This window comes from Panthera leo, chromosome D4, assembly GCF_018350215.1.
Source record: "Panthera leo isolate Ple1 chromosome D4, P.leo_Ple1_pat1.1, whole genome shotgun sequence".
NCBI lineage: Eukaryota > Metazoa > Chordata > Mammalia > Carnivora > Felidae > Panthera > Panthera leo.
The window spans coordinates 55,334,679-55,356,468 of record NC_056691.1 but is presented as its reverse complement, the minus strand read 5'-3'; the positions used below and the strand labels follow the sequence as shown (position 1 = coordinate 55,356,468).

The 21,790-nt window shown below is 45.7% G+C and overlaps 2 long non-coding RNA genes and 1 other non-coding gene across 5 annotated transcripts in view; 2 read left to right on the top strand and 1 right to left on the bottom strand.

Annotated features, from left to right (window-relative positions):
• Positions 1–46: 46 nt before the first annotated feature.
• On the bottom strand, positions 47–11,844 carry LOC122204893. The gene is made up of 2 exons (XR_006195828.1): positions 11,645–11,844; positions 47–366 (listed from the first exon to the last, which is right to left on the bottom strand). It is a non-coding gene; the product is annotated as an uncharacterized LOC122204893 (long non-coding RNA).
• The window catches only part of LOC122204892, a 50,629-nt gene continuing 36,319 nt past the window's right edge, over positions 7,481–21,790 (top strand). For 2 of the 3 annotated variants that reach the window (XR_006195825.1, XR_006195826.1), the window contains exons 1-5: positions 7,481–7,622; positions 11,432–11,531; positions 14,386–14,526; positions 19,632–19,993; positions 21,445–21,690. This is a non-coding gene — a long non-coding RNA (uncharacterized LOC122204892). The remainder of the gene's footprint in view (positions 7,623–11,431; positions 11,532–14,385; positions 14,527–19,631; positions 19,994–21,444; positions 21,691–21,790) is intronic. The other variant, XR_006195827.1, reaches the window with a different exon arrangement.
• On the top strand, positions 17,904–18,006 carry LOC122205698. Its single transcript, XR_006196206.1, has one exon. It is a non-coding gene; the product is annotated as a U6 spliceosomal RNA (small nuclear RNA).

Here is a 21,790-nt window from a genome sequence, read left to right as displayed (position 1 = left end):
AAACTACAGATGCTGAGCCTCTTTCCAAAATGAATCAAAGTTTCAATGTTTTTTAAAAAACTCTTTATTTTGAAACATTTCAAGCTTACAGATAAGTTGTAAGAAAGTTACATGACACAATGGGAAGGATTCTTCTTCAAGAATAGCCCCTTTGGGGACTCCAGGCAGCCAGACAGTCACCCCTACAGACTGATAAGAGGTCCCAGATCTGCAGCCACGCCCAGCCTCAGGTCAGTGACTCAGCTTCAAGATCTTCCTGCCCCTCCTCAGGAAGCTCCCAGGCTCACAGGTGCCTCTAAGCCAGGTGGTATCTATCCTTCCATTGTGTAACCAGGCAGAGCAAATATTTAAGGATGATTTCCTGTCCTAAGGCAAGAACATCTCATTAATGGGGAGGGGAGGTAACTTTAAGGTCACCTAGGTCTTGTCTACCATCCTCCACTCAGACCTTCCTACAGCAGCCCTGCCAGGAAGTCATTCATCCTCTAGGGAAGAGGAGCTCACTACCTACCAGCTTCATCATTGCATGGCTTGGAACTAAGTCCTTCCTCACACGAAAGGTCTGTTTCCCTGAGGCTCCTTGGGGCAGTCCCAGCTCTGTCTCTAAGCCTCCTGCACCTACATGAACCCCAGTGAGCACCTCCAGGCTAAGCAGGTCCAGCCCCTTGCAGGCCCCCATCCTTCCACATGACGAAGCTCTTGAGCCTGTCTGCATTGCCTATCTGGTCCCCAGGTCTGTCTGCCAGTGATCCAGGTTAGAGTGAGAAGGGGACAGAGGGAAACAAAGGAGTTTGTCGCCTCCCTTGTTTTTGGACCTTAGACCTTTATCAATATGGCAGGGAGGTCTGCTGCTGGTTCTGGCTGCTTCAAGGGACCAAGCGGCTTGAATTCTGCATCCTTTAAAGTTCAGAGTACAATCAAGGGCAGCCTGATGCCCACCTACCATCCTCCCTGCCCAAAGTCTCTTTCCTCACTCAAACACCTCTTGGATTCACTATAGTGATAAACTTCAAATCTGTCCTCCCACCCAAATATGAACCTGACCCCTTATCCAACCGCTATTGGACAGCACCCCTATGGATGTCAGGGTATCCAAATAAACCTCATTCATTAATCCAGAATTCATCCATTCACTCAACAAGAGTTTAATAAGCAGCTAAGCTCCATGCTGAGCGTTTGGACACAGCAGAGAGTTAAGTCAGACACAATTCCTGCCCTCAGGCAGCTTGTCATAAGGCAGATAGGTGACTGGTACCAGAGCTTTATTGTTGCCAGTGAAGTAAATCTCACACATGAGATATGTTCAGTGCCTCCGGAGGATCCAAGACTGGCCTATCCATCTGGGAAGTCAGATAAGGCCAAGGGGTGAGTGGGTGGGGCAGGTTGTAACAGTGGAACAGTGTTGCAGACAGGAAACAGAATGTGTGAGGGCCCTGAGTCAGGAAGAAGCTTGGCACATCCAGGAAACAGGTCAATGCAGCTAAGGTGAGGTTAGTGAGTGGAGAGAGGCACCTGGTGAGTCTGAAATGGTCAGGGAGATCAGATCACTGCTTCTCACCCCATATCCCCCTCCAGCAGTGGGGTCCTGAAGCTGACTCTGTGGCCTTGTTTGCCTTCCCACTGAGTCTATAGGTGCTGCTTCCTAAGTAGCTGTTGATCATATAAGCAAGAAAGAATGAGTCCTGCAGAGATTTGGGGGAAGAGTCTGCCCAGAGGAGAAGCTGCAGGAAAAGGCCCTGGGACAGGAGCAAGTTTCGTATGCTAAGGAAGTAAATACTGAGGAGTGCATTATGGCTAGAGTAGAATGAACATGGAAATGAGTGGCAGAAGGAGAGGGCCAGCTCACCCTCAGGTCCCAGCCCAGACCAAACTTTTGGGTGAACTTGAGGGTATCCCTTCCTTCTTTTGGGCTTGTGCACGTACTCCCGTCTGGGAAATGAGCCTGCTGATCACCAGCCTGACTCCCAGGGCAGCTATAAGGACCCTGAAGAGGAGAGGTGAGATGTGTGCAGACACTATGATGCCAAGCTTGAGTGCAGATTCCTAGAAGTGGAGCAGAAGCGAAGCCCTAAAAGCCCTATAAGCTGTACTTACACTACTCAAGTGCTGGGATCAATACAATAAAGACAGAGATGCCCTGAGACTGGGCTCTGGCAGAGGAGCTGGTGGTTCCTCCATCTCTTCCCCAGGTCAGAGTGAGGGCTGGGATGTGTGCACTGGCTGAGCCCACACCTCTCAGCCTCACCCAGCAGCCTTCCTGCTCGCTGCTAAGTATTGGACTGATGCCAGAGAATACAGCCTCTCCTCAATGACGACAATGCAGGATCCATTAGGTCTGAATTACCAGCCCTGCTGATGGGTGGAGGAAACAATGTCCTTGTTTGGTTTAAGGTGGATAAACTGAACTCAAGCAGGTCTTAGGCCTGCCAGATGGCACAGCCAACATGGCCAGCCTGCCCCTGGACCATCTTTCCTGGCCCCTCATCCCACATCCTGCTCCACCTTCCTCCAACCTCAAGTGCCCTCACTTGCCCATCTACCTGCATTAAGCACCCCAGGTATGGGCACTCTCCCCCAGGAGGCCTGGTCTGGACACAGCCAGCTCCACGGCCTGTCCTGTCCTGGGATCCTGAGCCATCTGACTCCATGTCCCAGGTCTGGCCACCTCCCATGCTGCCTGGTCCAAACTTCAGGGCCTCCACATGATGGCAGAAAAAAGGAAAGGGCACCCCTCTACTTCTTTAAAGGGAGATTTCATCTATTTGCTTGGGATCTGACTCCAAGGAGGACTCAGTGATGGCAATAGACTGAAGTCATACCTCCATGAGGACACCTGCCCTACCATTCAACAGACCCTTATTGAGTACCTGTTGTCGGGCACAAGTCATTGTTCCAGGTCCTGGACCATAGAAATGAGGGATAAATGGATCTCCATGTTCAAGGAGCTTGCATTTCACAAGTAGTGGGGAGGTGGAATGGACACATGGGCACTGAACATTTATAAGTTTATAAAGATATTTCTAAAATGCTGTGGTCAGGGCAGTGATGGAAATGGTGACAGAGATATCCCATGGACCTCTCACTAAATATGTCTAAAAGTAAGTTTACTATCTCCTATCTACCCAGAGATACCCCACCTCTCAGTGCCCCCATCCAGGTGGACAACACTACTACCATCCAGGTGCCCTTGGCAGACATGGGCATCCCTCACGAATGCGCCCTTCTTCATTCTTACTGATTTCATCTCCTTCTCCTCTTTCATATCTATCACCTCTTCTACATTTCCACTGCCATTGCTCTAGTTTGGCCTCTGTGACCTCTTGGCTTCATTGTCTCCCTGCTTCTGGTTTCACCTCCTCTAACTCGCCCTCCATACTCCTTCCAGAGCAATCTTTCTGAGATGCAGAAATGACCACATGATCCATCTGCTTAATATTATTCAATTATTATTAGTCCATTCAATTAAAATTATTTAATCTCAATTGACTTGAGGATGAAATCAAATTCATTGGCATGGCATGCACATTTTTCCATGACTGGGCCTTTGCTGACCTCTCTAACTTCATCTCTGGCCACTTAGCCCTGAACTCCATCAGACAGAACCACCCACCATGCTCTTATTCCTCCAAGCCTTTGCTCATGCGGTGCCTCTGCCTGGCATGCCCCTCTACCACCTCCCTTGGGCTCTCTTCTGGGGCACTCAGCCCTCCCCAGTTTGGGCTCCTCATCTGTACAGAAATCTATCCCAGCAACACACGTAATGTCCCACGGCCTTTTCTTGCTTATGAGACTATGCTCTATATTTCCTTACAGAGAGGAATGGGTAGACATCCGGTTTACCGCATATCCCCAGTACTCTGTGCAGGGCCTGACACAAGTGTGTTGAGTCTATGACTACATCCAGAACTGAATGCAGCTTCAGGACAGCAAGGAGTCCAGTTCCAGGTTCTTTCACCTGGGCTCAAGGGCTTCAGAGTGTTCTGAGAACTGGGCTCCAGTTGGCCCAGTGGGTCCAGCCACTGGCCACTCTATGCTGTGTTCTTATGGGAACAGAGGTGGCACTCTATTCCAAGGATCACATTGTTCTAGTTCTTGGTCCACCTGTTGGGGCCCAAAAGAACTCAGCATCTCCTCCAAGATCTAGATGTGGTGCTTTATTCCAAAATCTGTCCCAAGTCCTTCCGTAGGACTCACAGATAGCAACTTCACACCTGCCTTCTCTCTCAGTGTGTGGAATTCCGGCTTGATTATCATCATTGGGATCATAAGAGACCTGGTGATTTCAGGCCATGTGCCATTTAAGAACTTCCATTCACAGACATAGCTCAGAAGTCAAGTCTTCTGAGCTTACCTGTGAAAGAACTTAGGACAAAGTCTCATGAGACCTTCTTCTTGCTTCTTCCCCAGAGCTCTGATGGTCTTTAGAAAGAAGACTATAGGTTCTTATGTCCAGGTGCAATGTCACACTCCCCTCCCCCCAGACCACTGTTAATTCTGATAGGGTCCATGAGTCAGGAGTTGATACCAAGAAGCACTGGCAGGGGAGTCAGGATAAGTGAGGCAACGGGGGAGGAGAACTAATAGTGTGTATTACTGAGGTTATGGTTGTGGGAAACCAGGCCTCAGTCCCAGCAGGGACGGATGGGACACTTTGTGGATCCCATTTCAGTTATCCTCACTGAGGGGTGAGGGAGCTGGAGTATATATGTACCAACTCCCATCAGCCACTGATTGAGAATGCTGGAGGGAGGTCCTTAACTCCCTGGCTCTAAGCAGCTGCCTCTCTCAGGTCTCAGAACACACAAAGAAAGCCCCCAGCCAAAGAATTGCAGGTGTTGTGGACGGAAATGCAGGTGTGCACAGGAACAGTGAGTGCCAAGAGATGTGGGTGGAGCACTGACAGAGTACACACTGTATAGTTCCACGTACATGAAGTTCTACAACAGGCAGGGCTTATTTATAGCGACAGAATCAGATCAGTGGCTGCTGGTAAGGTAACGTGTAGGGAGGATTTCCTGGGAAGGGCAGAAGGAACTTTCTGGAGTGATGGAAATATTCTCTTATAGCATTTAAAGTGATGATTACACTGATGTACACAATTGTCAAAATTCATGAGTTAGACACTTAATATCTGTGCATTTTGTAGTATATAAATTCTATCTTTAAAAGACCTCAGTTGAGGGGCTCCTGGGTGGCTCAGTTAGTTAAGCGTCCGACTTCGCCTCGGGTCATGATGTCAGGGTTCGTGAGTTCAAGCCCCGCGTCGGGCTCTGGGCTGACAGCTGAGAGCCTGGAAACTGCTTCGGATTCTGTGTCTCCCTCTCTCTCTGCCCCTCCCCCCACCTCTCAAAAATAAATAAACAGTAAAAAACAAAACAAAACCTTAACTGAAACAGACCCGTAAGTACAGAGAACAAACTGATGGCTACCAGAAGGAAGAGGTGTGAGGGGATGGACAAAATGGATGAAGCAGAGTGGGAGATACAGGCTCTCAGTTCTGGAATGAATAAATCACGTGGGCAAAAGGTATAGCATAGAGGGGCACCTGGCTGGCTCAGTTGGTGGAGTGTAGAACTCTTGATCTCAGGGCTGTGAGTTCAAGCCCCACGTGGGGTGTGGAAATTACTTAAAAATCAAAAATCTTGGGGTGCCTGTGTGGCTCAGGTAGGTTGAGCATCCAACTCTTGATTTCAGCTCAATGTCATGGTCTTGCAGTTTGTGAGATCAAGCCCTGCATCCAGCTCTGTGCTGACAGCATGGGGCCTGCTTGGGATTCTGTATCCTTCTCTCTCTGCCCCTACTCCGACCATTCTTTCTCTCTCTCTCTCTCTCAAATAAATAAATAAACATTAAAAAATATTTTAAAAATAAAAAACCTTTAACTACAACAAAACTAAATAAAGGTATATCATAGGGAATATAGTCTATCATATTGTAATAGCACAGGGTGACAGATGGTGACTACACTTGTGAGCATAGTGTAATTAATGTACAGAGTTTTGGAATCATTATGTTGCACACCTGAAAATAATGTAACACTGTGTCAACTATACTTCAATAAAATTAAAAAAAAAAATAAAGCTACGTTGTGATAGTACTACACTCTCACTAAGATGGCTAAAACGTAAAAAAACAGGCAGCATCAAGTATTGGCAAAGATTTGGAGCAAGTGGAATTCTTTAAAAACAAAACAAAACAAAACAAAACAAAACAAAACAAAACAAAACAAAAAAAACACCCCAAAGAAACCAACTGGAATTATGCCTCAATTTTTAACCACTACCACCAGGTGGCAGTGGTGCCCGATTCCTAAGCATTCAGCTGTAAAGTTTGTGTGATGACTAAGATTTGTGAATCATTCTATTTGTGAATGTTCTTGAAAGCATTGTTTTGTGGGCATGTATTTTTAATTTCAATCAATAGTATCGCGCTGGAGGTCTCTGTGTTCTTACTCCCCCGCCCCCAACGTTCAGCACCATGTTTTAAGGATCTATTTACATTGTTGTGTGTATAGCTGGTTCATTGCACCTCACTGCACCCAGCACTCCAACCATCACAAACAACTTTGTGATAAAATACCCTCTTACATGTCTCTTCATGCACTTGTGCAAGAATTTCTATAATTGCATAGACATGAGTCGGATCCTTCTCATCTCTACTCATAATATTTATTTATCTTAATCTGAGCAACATCCTAAACTTTTAAATTAGGGAAAATATTTGCTGTGAGGCATTTTATTTCTGTAGTTCCTTGCAAAACATGTCCCCTTGTTTGTGATGTGATTTAAGCTTACAAAATACTATTGTTGACTAAGATTTGGACCATCACATTGATGATCATGGATTTTCTTCTACTAAATAGACTTTCCCAATTCTTTATGGTAAAAGAGTTGAATTTAAGCAACATCTTAAATTAAAAAAAATTTTTTTTATTGTTTATTTCTTTTTGACAGAGAGAGAGAGAGAGAGAGAGAGACAGAGCATGAGCAGAGTAGGGGCAGAGAGAGAGGGAGACACAGAATCGGAAGCAGGCTCCAGGCTCTGAGCTGTCAGCACACAGCCCCATGCGGGGCTCGAACTCACAGACTGTGAGATCATGACCTGAGCCGAAGTTGGACGCTCAACCGACTGAACCATCCAGGTGCCTCACAACATCCTAAATTTTAAATTAAAGGTGACATTTCAGAATAACATTTAAGGCAAGTTTTCTCAACAGTGGCACTATTTTGGCCTTCTAATTCTTTTTTTCTTTAATGTTTATTGATTTATTTTGAAAGAGAGAGAGCATGCAAGTGGGGGAGGAGCAGAGAGAGAGGGAGAGAGAGAATCCCAAGCAGGCTCCATGCCCAGCACAGAGCCCGCTGTGGGGTTTGATTCCACAATCATGAAATCATGACCTGAGCCAAAATCAAGAGTTGGATGCTCAACTGACTGAGCAACAAAGGCGCCCCTTGAGCTTCTAATTCTTTGTTATAGGGGCTGTCCTGTGCCATGGAGGATGTTTAGCACCATCCCTGGTTGCTACCCACTAGATGCCAGTAGCACTTCTCCCCAGTTCTAACAACCAAAAGTGTCTGCAGACACTGGCAAATGTCCATCTAGTTGAGAACCACTGTTTTAAGGTAAGTGAACTCTGGGATTCACATGAGGCCTTTTTCTAGGTTCTTCCTTTCTTTTCTTCAGTTTATTTCAGCCCTAATCTCAGGGACCAACTTGCTGTATGTGATTCCCCCTCCCCCTTTTTTTTTTTACATTTACTAATTTTTTTTTTTTTTTAAATTTTTTTTTTCAACGTTTTTTATTTATTTTTGGGACAGAGAGAGACAGAGCATGAATGGGGGAGGGGCAGAGAGAGAGGGAGACACAGAATCGGAAGCAGGCTCCAGGCTCCGAGCCATCAGCCCAGAGCCCGACGCGGGGCTCGAACTCACGGACCGTGAGATCGTGACCTGGCTGAAGTCGGACGCTTAACCGACTGCGCCACCCAGGCGCCCCATACATTTACTAATTTTTGAGAGACAGAGAGAGACAGAGCACGAGTGAGGGAGGGACACAGAAGGAGACACAGAATCTGAAGCAGGCTCCAGACTCCGAGCTGTCAGCACAGAGCCCGATGCAGGGCTTGAACTCACAAACTGTGAGATCGTGACCTGAGCTGAAGTCAGACGCTTAAACAACTGAGCCACTCAGGCGCACTTTATGTGATCCCTTTTAAATTCCTCCCACCCCTTGCTTTCTGGCTGCACTAAAGCTCTTCCTGGAGATACTTACTAGAGCCCTTAGCCTCTTAGGGGACTGAGCTCCAAGCAGTCCTCTGAGTTCTCTTTTCTCTAGGTTTCCTGGCCTCCCCCTCAGCCGCTACAATGCATCAGAGCAGGAAGAGGAGGACCCCTCCCTGGGTTATCCAGAAGAGGAAGGAGAGCCCCATAGTGGCTTATAAGACCTTAAAAGACTGATGACTCAGTCTGAAAGGGGGACAGATAAGGTAGTCTCTCTTTTCAGCTCTCATATCCTCTTCTCATAAGGAGTTATTCTCTCTCTAGATCTCTTATGTAACTTAATTGTAATCTACAATCCTTGGGTGAAAACGCAGAGTGACAACTGTCTGCTACATTCCTCAGCACACCAGCCCTGCAAGATGCTTCTGAGGAAATTTCCTGTGGTCAAGTAAGGGAGGGTAACGCTGCCTCCTGGATCCCTCTCTTAGATACTGGCAACGACCATTTGTTTATTAAAGGCTTTGAGAAGCTTTTCAGATGTCTATTTTTAATCCAGCATTTCCCAGATTGACTACAGAACCTTCCCACTCTCCCTCATCATTTAATAAATATCTATTAACACTCCTCAGAACTAGTGTTCCAAGGAACACAGTTTGGGAAATGTTGTCCTAGCTATTAACAAACCTACATCTTTTATAAGTTGCCTTCAAAAGCCATTAATGTGTTCATTCATTTATTGAAAACTGTTGGGTATCCACTATGCGAGGTGTTAGGGCTGCAAAGATTACTTGTGCTAGCAATCACCAGGCTAGCAAGGGGACAGATGAGTCAGTCAGAAGATATGTCGGGGTGCCTGGGTGACTCAGTTGGTTGAATGACCGATTTCATGGTTCGTGAGTTCTAATCAGCTCACTGCTGTCTGCGTGGATCCTGCTTCGGATCATCTGTCTCCCTCTTTCTCTGCTCCTCCCCTGCTCGTGCTCTCTGTCTCAAAAATAAATAAACATTAAAAAAAAGAAAAGAAAAGATATGTTAAGGTTTGAGTCAGATGTTGGGGAGAAGATGAAACCCTGTGATTAATTCTGACACTGGAGTTCTGATAATCTTCACAGATCAAATAATACCTTACTAAGCCTAGAATACAAGACTGGGTCCCTTACATCCTCACAATGTTAGGAGCTGGTTAGAAAGACAGAATCTTAGGCTGCACCTTAGAGTTACCAAGTCAGAACTTGGGCTTTAACAAGACCCCCAGGTACTTTACTTTTATACTTTACTGTTTGAGAAGCACAGCCTTAAAATGAGCACATGTTCTGATAAGAATGCAAACAGAACCCAAATGTATTACTGAGTGATCTCTTGGCCAAAGGCTGACATAGCAGTCTCCAGGCCAGGCCAGACAGATGGACTAGGAAGGGAAGACTGGTACATCCAACAACTGTCCTCTCTTCTCTCCTTGTCATCACCTAGCAATGACTGATTCAGTAGGTTAAGCTGCAGTTATGTATGTCATCAGGGAGCAAGAACAGATAATGAGGCCGTGCCTGTGGTCCTTCCGCTTAGATGTCTCCCACGGCTGGGTAGACTTAATGGCTATGGTTGGAAAGAAGGGAATGAGCAGGGTTCAGAAGGGGAAGGGGCATTTCCCAGAGATACCACCTCTGCTCTGGACTAGGCAAATAGCCAGCTGCACAGCCCAGCCCTCAGGGCTCTGTATGGAGAACTTTTAGCTTCTTCCTCTTGATCCCCAACACTGGTAGATGGAGGAGGTACAGTGAGGATTTATGGCAGCCTGACCATCAGGAAGCAAAGATGTTCCAAGTGAGTGTACCAGGAAGCTGAACAAGTCCAGTCTTAGGTTCTCATCCACCCTCCACTCCCCGGCTTTTTTAAAAGTTTATTTTTATTTATTTTGAGAGAGCTATAGAGAGAGAACAAGTGGGGGAGGGACAGAGAGAGGGAGACAGAATACCAAGCAGTCTCATGCACTGTCAGCACAGAGCCCACTGTGGGGCTCGGACTCACAAACCGTGAGATTATGACCTGAGCCGAAATTAAGTCAGATGTTTAACCAACTGAGCCACCCAGGCGTGCACACCCCTCCCCTCCCCCCTTTTTTCTTTTGATTCTCTTCTCCTCTTAACAGGTCGTGCCCTTGTCTGGGCCTGGCCCTGGGCACTGGCGGCATGAGATCTGCAGGCAGAGTAGGGTGAGGACCTTGCGGAATGCTCTCTCCACTGGCTTGGCTTCTGATGGGGGGACCGTGGCTAGCCTGGGTGGGGGGGTCACCAAGAGGAGGGAAACTGAAAACCACAACCTCAGTAACCACCATGAAGGGTGGCGGACCATGCCATCTCAGAAGATGCCACTTCTGTGTATTGATTATTTTGAGTGTAGGCCCTTGAAAAGCAACCGATGCAGAGAGAGGTTTTCTCTAAGTTCTTCTTACCCGCCTAAAGATAGATTCTCCCGGGGCACCTGGGTAGCTGAGCCAGCTAAGCATCTGACTCTTGATTTCAGCTCAGGTCATGATCTCACAATTTGTGACTTCAAGCCCCACATCAGCCTCTGTGCTGACAGTGCGGAACTTGCTTGGGATTCTCTTTCTCCTCTCTGCCCCTCCCCTGCTCGTGCTCTCTCTCTCTCTGTCTCAAAAATAAATAAACTTAAAAAAATAACAATAAATAAAGATAGATCCTTCAAAAGGAGCTCATTTATCATAGATCCCCTCCCTAAAGGTGTCATCAACCAGGGAAAATTGTCTCATTACAGGAAAGGAGGCTAGAAGTCAATACCACACCCAGAAGACAAACTTTGTCTCAAATTATTATACCTGCCATCTATTCTGAAGGCCCACTAACCTTTCCTAAAAATCATTTTATCTCCTCTAAGAGGCCTGTATTCCCACTTCCCTTTCCCTATTCAGTTGGTATTTCACTCTGAATTCTAAACTACCTCAGGGACCTCCTCTTCTCCTGAGTATCTCCCATGTATACATGAAGTATACATGTTAATAAACTTCTGTGTTTTTTTTCCTCGTTAATCTGTCTTTTATTACAAGGGTCTCAGCTAAGAACTCAGAAGGGTAGAGAGAACATTTTTTCTCCTCCCCTACAACAACAAAACAAAACAAAATATTGAAATACCAACGCAGGCTTTCAGCATACTTCTCTGCCCCTGACTCCAGGTCTAATGTGTGGCACATTCTCCAGCAGGGGGCGCCTGTCTGCTGCCTCCAAAGGGCCAGCACAGAGCAGCCAATGCCTGGCTCTACCAAGATGAACTCTTAGGATTCTACCTAGACACTCAAAGGTAAGTCAGCAAGAATCTGATAGACATGGGATTTCAAGTAGAAAGAAAGGCCCACGCGAAGGCCTAAAGGCAGTCCCACATTCACTTGGGTGGGAAAAGGGACATCAACTTACACATCTCTGTTCATTCCTGAGTAAACTGGACTTATGTTTTCCATACTCCAAAGACACCATTCATACCCTGTGCATGTCACTGGTGGCAGAGTCCCATGTTTGTTCCTCAAGGACAGGACTAGTTCTGATTCAACTTGTTTCTCAGCAGCCCACTACAGGTGGCCCAACCTAACCCTGACTGGAAGAGTAAGAACTCCCCACATTTCCATGGCAGGTGCTTAGGACAATGGGATCCATGGTAGCAACCTCATTCCTACAGGTTGACCTCATCAGAAGGGTCCCTGTCTCACCACCTCCTACTCTTTTCTGAAGAAAGAGTTAACTCAGAGAGTTGTTTGCTGAGGTTCCTGGCACTAATCAGGCCAACGCATATCTGGAGGCAAATTCCTTGGCTGGGACTTGCCAGGGTCAGTCTGATTTGTTTCTGATAGTGTGAGCAGAACATGATGTATGTGTTCTCTTAAAAAAAAAAACAAAAAACTCTAGCTACAAGAGTAATTTGTACTCATTGCATAAAAATTGAAAAATAAAGAAAAATATAAAGGAAAAAAGAAATACCACCTCCAATCCCACTACCTAAAGGCAACCTGTTTGTACATTTTGGTGAATTCCTTACAAGTTTTTCTTTTCTATGCATATATGTGTATGTATTTAACATAGTTGAGATCAAAATAACTAAGTTTCATGCTTTACTTTTTCACTTGGTAGTACATTGTAAGCTCTTATTAAAATTTGCTGTAATCACCATTAATATTCCATCTATCCTTCTATCATTTAATTAACCATGTCCCTATAGTGGTGACAGATTTATATCACACTTCAACTGCGAATGTGCAGAAAAACTGTGATTTCCGGATTCTTTAGCTAAGCTAGCCTCCTGTACAACTTCCCACCCACTTATAATAGGGAAAATGAACCATGGGTCTAACTACAGAATAATCTAAGAAATAGTTTAAAAAGCATTTACGGCTTTTATCTTACTACATGATCCCCTTTTGCATGTCAGAAACCTCAGTCTTTCTCTTTGCAAGCTTTCTGTAACAAATTCTAATCCCTGCTTTCCCCTCCTTCTCATGGATGCTGAGCCCCCCAAGGTCTCAGCAGAAAGCAGATGGTTTACTCCATGTGTCACTGAGGAGTTTAATGAAGGGACTATTTACAAAGGTGCCAGCAGGGCTACCGTGACAAGTAAATGACAAAGTACTCAGGACTAGAGATGTGGGAGGGCATTGCCTATTGCCACCCCTAGTCCTGAAGGAGCAACAGCCAAAACTGTACCCGTGAGGGAGAGACAGTCCAACAGGAATTTAGGTGGAGGAACGCAGCTATTGCCTCCTTGTGGTCTGGTTGAGAGGGAACCAGGGGAGCAATCACTCTGACATGTCTCTACCTGCACTCAGATCTCTTCCCAGTGCCTCCTGTTAGCTGAACTATAAGCTGAACTCTTTGGAGGGTGCTGGCCACCCTAAACTGCTGGAGCTGGATGCTAAAGAAACCATCTGTCCCGCAGGAACTTGATGCTATAGAAGTCACTTGCATTGCAGGAGCTGGGTACTGGAGAAGTTGTCCATGTTGTAGGAGTCAGGTGCCACATGCCCCTGGGGGGGTGGGGGGTGTTGCAGAACAGAGCAACTAGAGAAATTGTCTGTCCTATAGATCAGGAACATTTCATCAAGCCTCACCATTACGTGGAAAATACTCCTCAGAACTACACATTTTCTTTTATTCAAACATGCAGCTCACCAAGAAATCTGATTTTTCTTACCATTTACCCCAATATCAGCTGAGGGACAGATTTTTGGGCAGTGGATACACATATTCTGCTGTTTGGAAAGGCATGTCATCTACTGTGATCTAATAGATTGACCTTTGATGGCTATAGAAGCCTTGAGTGGTATCAGTGAAAATTTGTCACCAAGACTCTGTTCTTAGCTGGTGCACTAAGAAAAGCCAGTTTCTGATCTTGAGAAGCTGAGAACCAGGTTTTGGACTTCAGAGACTCAACCAGGGTGTTCTCCTAAAGGACCTGCAACTTGCACCCCTGACAATTATTGCTGCCAGCACATCCCCCAAGGAAGAACTCTGCAGAACACATAATTAGGCATGGATAAATAATATTCTATAAATGTCTAACCAACAAGCATTCCATAGTTGCTGGACTTACAGGCATTTTTCAGTCTTTCACTGTTACATATAACACAAAGATGAATGTCTTTGTGATTAGTATCTGTGATTTGTGTTCTTTTTTGCTGCTGTTTTGTTTTTACATTTCAAATGGTTCTGTTAGGCTAGATGATCAGAATTGGAAATAAATTGATGTTAATTCACATTCTCCTTTTTGGGGGAGGGGAAGCATTTTATTTGCACTTGAGAACTACTGCCTTATGATTTCAGAAATGTACCAATTACAGTTCCACTTGGGACCATTTCAGGACATCCTGACTCACACAGAACATTATGGTTTAAAATGTGTGTGTGTGCGCGCGCATGCACGTATACATATGAAATCTTGCTTTCTCTACATTTCTTTAGTTAATATTGATGTTAGCTATTCATGTGCACAAAAGGTATTTAGTCCTCTTGCCCTCTTCTGAGAGTCATCTGTTGAGATCCTTCACAATAGAGATGAATTGTGTTTCAATCTCTGGGGAATTTCATGTCCCAGATTCTTCATTCTGTCCTCTTTTGAATGGAAGGGAGTGCTTCTCCTACCTCTAACTCCTTTGGAAATTCCCTTCTAGATTCAAATGTCTTTGGTGTAGGATTGGGCTTGAGTGGCCAAGAGCTTCGATGAGAATGGAAACAAGTGTATGGAAGTCTGAAGCCTGCAAAGCAGATCGAGTTTCAATCCCGGGTGGTGAGTCTTCAAAGGGAAAGAACTGGTCTGTATATAGTTTTCTTTTCACTCCCCATTAAAAAAAAATTTTTTTTTTTAACATTTATTTATTTTTGAGACAGAGAGAGACAGAGCATGAACGGGGGAGGGGCAGAGAGAGAAGGAGACACAGAATTGGAAGCAGGCTCCAGGCTCTGAGCCATCAGCCCAGAGCCCGACGCGGGGCTCAAACTCACGGACCGCGAGATCATGACCTGAGCTGAAGTCGGACGCTTAACCGACTGAGCCACCCAGGCGCCCCCACTCCCCATTTTTAAATACCCCAGAGTGACCCTGGGTCTTTTTCTTCTCCTTATTTGACTCAAATTGAGTCTTTAAATAAACTATGCTCCTCTTAGCAGCCTAAAACATATCTAGAGGAAATGTGTCATTGAAAGTGCTATTTTGAAGTCATGTGATAAATTATCAGAGCCAGAATCTCCTTACCCCCCTCTGAGCTCTATGCCTTCTTTGGCTCCGTAAGAGAATAACTTTCTTTTTTTCCCTCTCCTTCTCCTTTTGGCTTCTAAAACTGACACAGAGAATATGGCTTGCCCTGAGAAACTGCATGCAGGTGGTGAGCACATGGCAAGTGTTAGGCAGTTGTGTGTGTTGAAGTCAGTGTGGCATGTGTGGGAATGCAAGAAGTGACAGTAACTCCTTCATGTGGGGAGTGGGGCTTAACAATGGTAATCAAGGGAGCTTTGGGGAAGAGGGGCCATTGGTGGTCACCTTAAATGATAGACAGAGTTTGGAAAACAGCAAAGGAATCAGCTAAATTTCTGTTAGTTTCCACTCCTGTCTTACTGATACCACCAGGAATTCTGGTGCTCCATGTTCCTGCCAGAGACAGTCACCCATTCATTCATCATCCATCCATCCATCCATCCATCCATCCATGTATGCATATATACATACATCTGACATTTTATTCATCCATTTATTCATCCTTCCAGTGATCCTTCCATCTTTCCATCCATTTTCCCACTATTTACCAAGGCTCTATTCTCTGTTGCATGCTGAAGGCCCAAATATTAATAACACAAGATTCTAGCTTTCAAGGTGCACACAGTCTAGCGGTTAGCTGAACAATTTACGAATAGATAACCATACAGAGCAGTAAGTGTATCCTGTAGGAGTTGGTCTAAAGGATGCCTGTATAAATGTCTCTGTCACCCAAAAGGCCTTACCTGACCACCCAGTCTGAAACAGGTTCTTGTTATTATTATTTTTTATAATATTCTTTTTCTTTTCCTTTAGAGCACTTATCACAACTTGTTAGTGTATAGTTAACAGTATGTTTATTTGCTTAATATCGGAAGCTCCATGGGGGTAGGTTCTACCTCTGCTTTGGTTATTATTGACTATGGAACAAGTGGTCTATGTATGGCATATAGCAAGCCTGCAGTAGACATTCACTGAATGAATTAATAAATAAGTGCTGATCATGCCCACGAAGCATCATTTCTTGTACCAAACCAGTGGTTATCAAAGTATGATCCTTGGACCAGCAGCATCACTTACTGGAAATGAAAATTCTTAAAAAAATTTTTTTTAATGTTTATTTATTCTTGAGAGAGAGAGAGACAGAGCACAAGTTGGGGAGGGGCAGAGAGAGAGGGAGACACAGAATCTGAAGCAGGCTCCAGGCTCTGAGCTGTCAGCACAGAGCCCGATGTGGGGCTCGAACCCAGAAACTGTGAGATCATGACCTGAGCCAAAGTTGGTCACTTAGCAGATTCAGCCACTCAGGTACCCCTGGAAATTAAAATTCTTGACCCCACCTGTTGGTTCATAAACTGGCCCCATACACAGAGGGCAGAGAGGCCAAAGAAACAAGCAGATCACTCCAGATTGTTTGGAGGCAGGTTTAATAAGCAAGGGAACTTACTTAGGAGGCTTGGCTTTTAGGGCCACAAGAGAAATACATGTCTGCACCCACCCGCCTAATCTTAAAAGTTCATACAGAGGCATAACCTGGGTTCAGCCTTGTCTTCAGTCCAGGTGATCTCAACACCTTACTCTTTCAAAACTTCATCCTTGGAACAGCTCCCGCTGTGGGAACAGTAGGCAGAGCATACATTCCAAGGACAGGGGAGGGGGTGGTGAGCCTCCTGCTGCCCAGGACCTCCTTGAGGGTCAACCAGCAGTCATGTCTTCTCAATTACCTCCTCCCACATCACCCCAGACCAGAATTAGAATCAGAAACTCTGCAATCAGCAATCCACATTTTAAAAATCTTCGTGGGTGATTTTGATGCACACTAAAGCTTATGAACATTGTACTAAATTAATAAATGACAATTCTAGTCTACTTTAGACATCTATAGATTTCAGTGCAGAGACCAGAGTAATTGTGTCTGGATTGGGGAATACTTCATGGAGAAAGTGATGTTTTCAAGCAAGCCTTGAGCTAGATGAGCCAGGAAAAGGCAATTCAGGTGGATTAGCCTGGTGTATAACCAAAGGCGTGGATTAGCCCTTATAGGCCTTTGAAGAGACCTATAAGTAGTTCTGCATGGCTGGGGATGGCATGAGATGAGGATGGAGATGTAGGCAGGGGTCTTGAAAGCCCAGTTTGGAGCGAGGAGGTAACACATTCCCCATCTCCCTCCCCTTCCTACAGCTGTCAAGACTGGCCTGAGTCAGACTTCCCTGAACTCACTTCCCACCTCTTCCCGCCTTTCTCTTCCTTCCCTCCTTCCCCTCCTCCCTCTGCTCTCAACTCCTCCCTTCCCCTGGGGGTGAGACCGCCTGGCTCCGAGGCCAACTCCACCCCTCCCCCACCTGGCCAGCCCACTGACGTAAGCTTGGCCAGGCGGGGCGTGTCTGGTTTGCAGCTTTGGAGCCTGGCCTAGTTGCCTCCCTCACCGCTCCTGGCTTTGTGGGAAAGCCTGGGATGCTGGTGTGCTCTAGGAGCTTATCTGGGGGTTCCAGGGCTCAAGAGAGTCTCTTCCTCTGGAGGCATCTTGCTCTGGGGGAGGGAACAGTGGTGTCAGAGCCGGGGCTTCTCGGGACCCAGGCTTGCGTCATACCACCTCCAGGGGAACTGGCTCTAGGCCCTCTCCTCCCCTAGTGACTCACAGCAGGCCTGGTCTCCAGGGTCCTCAATCCAATTGTGCTTGGAAGTGATGAAGTGTGATAACAGCCCTAATGACAATAGGTCCTATGTATCCAGCTCTTAGTGTGTTGGCACTATGAGTCACCTACACCTTGTAACTCTCAACTTTATGCAACCCAATAATATTTTTCAATGCCATTTTTAGCATTCATAGATAATATAGCCAACCTGCATCACAGTTTCATAATATTAAACTAAAAAATGCCTCATAATTTAAAGGCGGAAATAAAAGGTGTTTAGAATACAAGAATATATATTTTTTGCTTGCTTGGGCAGCACATATACTAAAATTGGAACAATACAGAGAAGATTAACATGGCCCCTGTGCAAGGACAACATGCAAATTTGTGATGATAGCACGTAGCCTGCTTAGGATTCCCTCTCTCCCTCTCTCTGTCTCTGTCTCTGTCTCTCTCTCTCTCGGCCTTCTCCTTATCAAAATAAATAAACTTTTAGAGCTTCTGGGTGGCTCAGTCGGTTAAGCGTCCGACTCTTGATTTCAGCTCAGGTCATGATCTCACCGTGTGTGAGTTCCAGCCCTATGTCAGGATCTGCACTGACAGTGCACAGCCTGCTTGGGATTCTCTCTCTCTTTCTCTGTCTCTCTCTCTCTATGCTCCTCCCTCCCTGCCCCTCTCTCCCAAAATAAAGGAATAAACATTATATGGGGTGCCTGGGTGGCTCAGTTGGTTAAGCATCTGACTTCAGCTCAGGTCATGATCTCGCCGTCCTTGAGTTCAGGCCCCGAGTCAGGCTCTGTGCTGACAGCTCAGAGCCTGGAGCCTGTTTCAGATTCTGTGTCTCCCTCTCTCTCTGCCCCTCCCCCACTCACGCTCTATCTGTCTCTGAAAAATGAATAAACCTTTAAAAAATTTTTTAAAAATAAAAAAAAGAAATAAACATTATAAATAAATAAACAGACTTAAAAAAAGATTTGTGAGGGGCACCTGGGTGGCTTAGTCAGTTAGGTATCTGACTTTGACTCATGTCATGATCTCCCAGTTCGCGAGGGCAAGCCCCACATTGGGCTTGCTGCTGTCAGCACACAACCGGCTTCAGATCCTCTATTCTCCTCTCTCTCTGCTCCTCTTCCACTTGTGCTCTCTCTCTCAAAAATAAATAAACATTAAAAATAGTTTGTGAAATGTTCAATATGGAAATGCTTGGACAGACCCCGCTGGCAGATATAATGAAGCAGCCATCCCCTGTAAATGGGCAACAACTACAAACGCAGGCTGTTACACCTATGTTACATTATTGGCTCCAATAGCAACCACCAGCACCGTTGCCATTCAATCATGATTTCTGCAATGGTGAACTTCCCTGCTAAAGTTCCAAATAAAACAGAATCCAATCTTCCCTTGATTGACACAGTGCTCCCCTGTCTTTTGTTTGCCCCTCCAGATCCATTCTCCCCCACTTCTCTATCCCGCTGTTGGCCCTGGGAGCCTGTCACAACCACCACACTCTTGGCCTCTGATTTCCTGTTGGGTTTGACCAATGAAAGACAGGAGATGGAATTAGGGAGGGGAAGGAGATTGGGGTTTTTATTTTTCTGCCTACCTCCTATCTATACCTTCATCTTAAAGTCACTGTTGTTCTCAGGGTGGCTACAGAGAGTTGAATGAGGGCCCCCAAAAGCTGTCTATGGGGCAACCTGATATGGTGGAGGCCAGCAGCACAGGTGGTGAAAGAATTCACCGAAGGCAGAACAAAGGAGAAAGAAGTCTATTGAATAAGTTGCAAGGGAAGCAGCAGGCAGGACAGCAAAGAGGCTGTGGTACGGGCTGTAGTTAAGGGGGAAGGTGAGGAGGTATGCAAACATACAGAATTGTCCCCTTTTGATACCTGTGCCTGTGTGTAAGTAGTAAGTAGCCCGTTGGTCAGCTAGGGCCCCTGGATGTTTTGAAGTCGGTCGCCTACTGGGCCTGTTTGCTTTCAGCCCGGTGGTCACTGTGGGCCCTTTTACCTTACCTTTTTCCATTGCTCAAGCCTGTTGCCTAAAAGTGGCCTCGCCAATGTCCACATTCTAACTTCTGGAACCTGTGCATGTAACCTTATTTGGAGAAAGGATCTGTGCAGATGTAATTAAGGCTCTTGAGATGTGATTGCCCTAGACGATCTGGATGGACCCTAAATTCAAAGACGAGTGTCTTCATAAGACACAGAAGAGAAGACACAGAGAAGAGATGGCCATGTAAAGATGGAAGCAGAGACCGAAGTGATGCAGACAACCAAGGAACACTGGGGGCCCCCAGAAGCTGGAAGAGGCCAGGAAGCATTCTCCCGTGGGGTCTTTGGAGGCACTGTGGCCTTGATGTTGCCTTGATTTCAGACTTTTGACCTTGAGAATGGTGAGAATAAATTTTTGTTGCTTTGAGCCACCAAGGTCGTGGTGATTTGTTGTGGCAGCCTGGGAATCTAATACTGTCAGCAACACTTCTTCCCTGTCAGGTTCCAGTAATCTTGCCCCGCCCCCCACCTCCCCCTTGGATATATAGCGGTGGTGACAGCTGTGCTGCTGCTGGACCTGGGTGCCTGCCCTGTCCTGTCTGGCTTCCCCACACCTGTCCACACCTTTGTAATTCGTCATTTTGCAAATTAACCCCTCCCTGAATTATCCTCCCGTGAGGGTGCTGATTCCTGTCAAAGTGCTGACAGTGACACAGGGCAAACACATTCCTGGAACACTCAACTGACATTAAAACCATGCAAAAATACTTTGTGGTTCTTTGTAAAACAGCGTTTAGTTCTAGGCTTACATTATTGTAACGTCAGATAAATGAATGTCCAACGGACCATATGAAAGCTTGGCAGACGAGTAACAGCTTGTTACTGTGGAGGAGTGTCCTAAGCATCACAGGACATCTAGCATCTTTAGTTAGAAGGGTTCCACAGTCATTGTTACAACCAAACATGACCTTACAATTTCCAGCTCCCTCCTCCCTCCCAACTCCCTCCCTCTCTCCCTCCCAGAGTGACATCATTCAATGGAGAACCACTGGTTATATAATATGTTTTTAAACCCTACAACCACATTTTAACTAGAAACTGTCTCTACTTTACACATGTGGAAATAGGCTCAAAGAGACAAAGAAACCTGCTTGGGTCTTTTGAGGGGGCGGGGTTTCAGACTCAGATATGACTGGATTTAAGGCCTGTGTTCCTAGTCACAAAGCTGTACTGCCCCTTTGTATTTTGGGTCTTTGTCAGGGTCAAAGGGCAGAGACAGTGCTGGAAGAGGTCAAATGTAACTCATAATAAGGAGGGGTTCCATCAAAGATGTGCCAGTCTGGGAATGGTATGCTACGTATAACAATATACAACTTCAAAATCTCAGTGACTTCACACAGTAAGGATTTATTTATTGCGCCTGTAAAATCCAATTCAGATCTTCTTGGTAGGGTAACTCCTGGGCAGCTCTTCTCCAGGCAGTGAAATCAGAGATTTGGCCTTCTTCCATGAGGAAGCTCCCATCTCAGAGCCTTTTGTTTCCAGCCTTATAGAGACAGGAGAGAGGGTGTGGAAGATTACCTGGGATATTTTATGGGAAAATGTGGAAATGGCATGCTTTTCTTCTACCTTCCTCCTATTGGCTGAACTCAGTCATATGGTCCATATCTAGATGCCAAGGGGCCTGGGAAATGTAATCTACATCTAGTGAGCATAGCATTGTCTCTGCAGAAGTATTGTCAAACTCTTCCAGTCCCTATATTAAAAGCATAAAGAAGAGAGACTTAAATTCAAGTGTTATCTTTGCTATTGATCTGCCAAATGACCACCTTCATATCTTGTCCCTTTTTAGGGCCTCAGTTTCTTCATTTGTCAGATGGTTTTGGAAGCTCATCCCTCGTAGCTGAATGATGGCCAGATGTAAGAGGAGAAGTAGAGTGCTGGTTGGAAGAAATCCTGGAGAGAGCTGCTCCCACCTCCTATCTGACTTTGCCCAACAGCTCTCCAGACTCCACTTTCCACCTTCTGCAGCCAGGAAAGCCCAGCAGATTCTCCTGGTCGTTGAGGAGGCCTTCTCTGTGAAGCTCAAGTTTCAGTGGTATGTCTGCACATTGGTATTGTTGGGAAAGAGGGGTTTTGGGGAATGAATAAAATTTTGGAAGCCAGATGCTAGAATCTACCAGAGAACTCTTGCAATG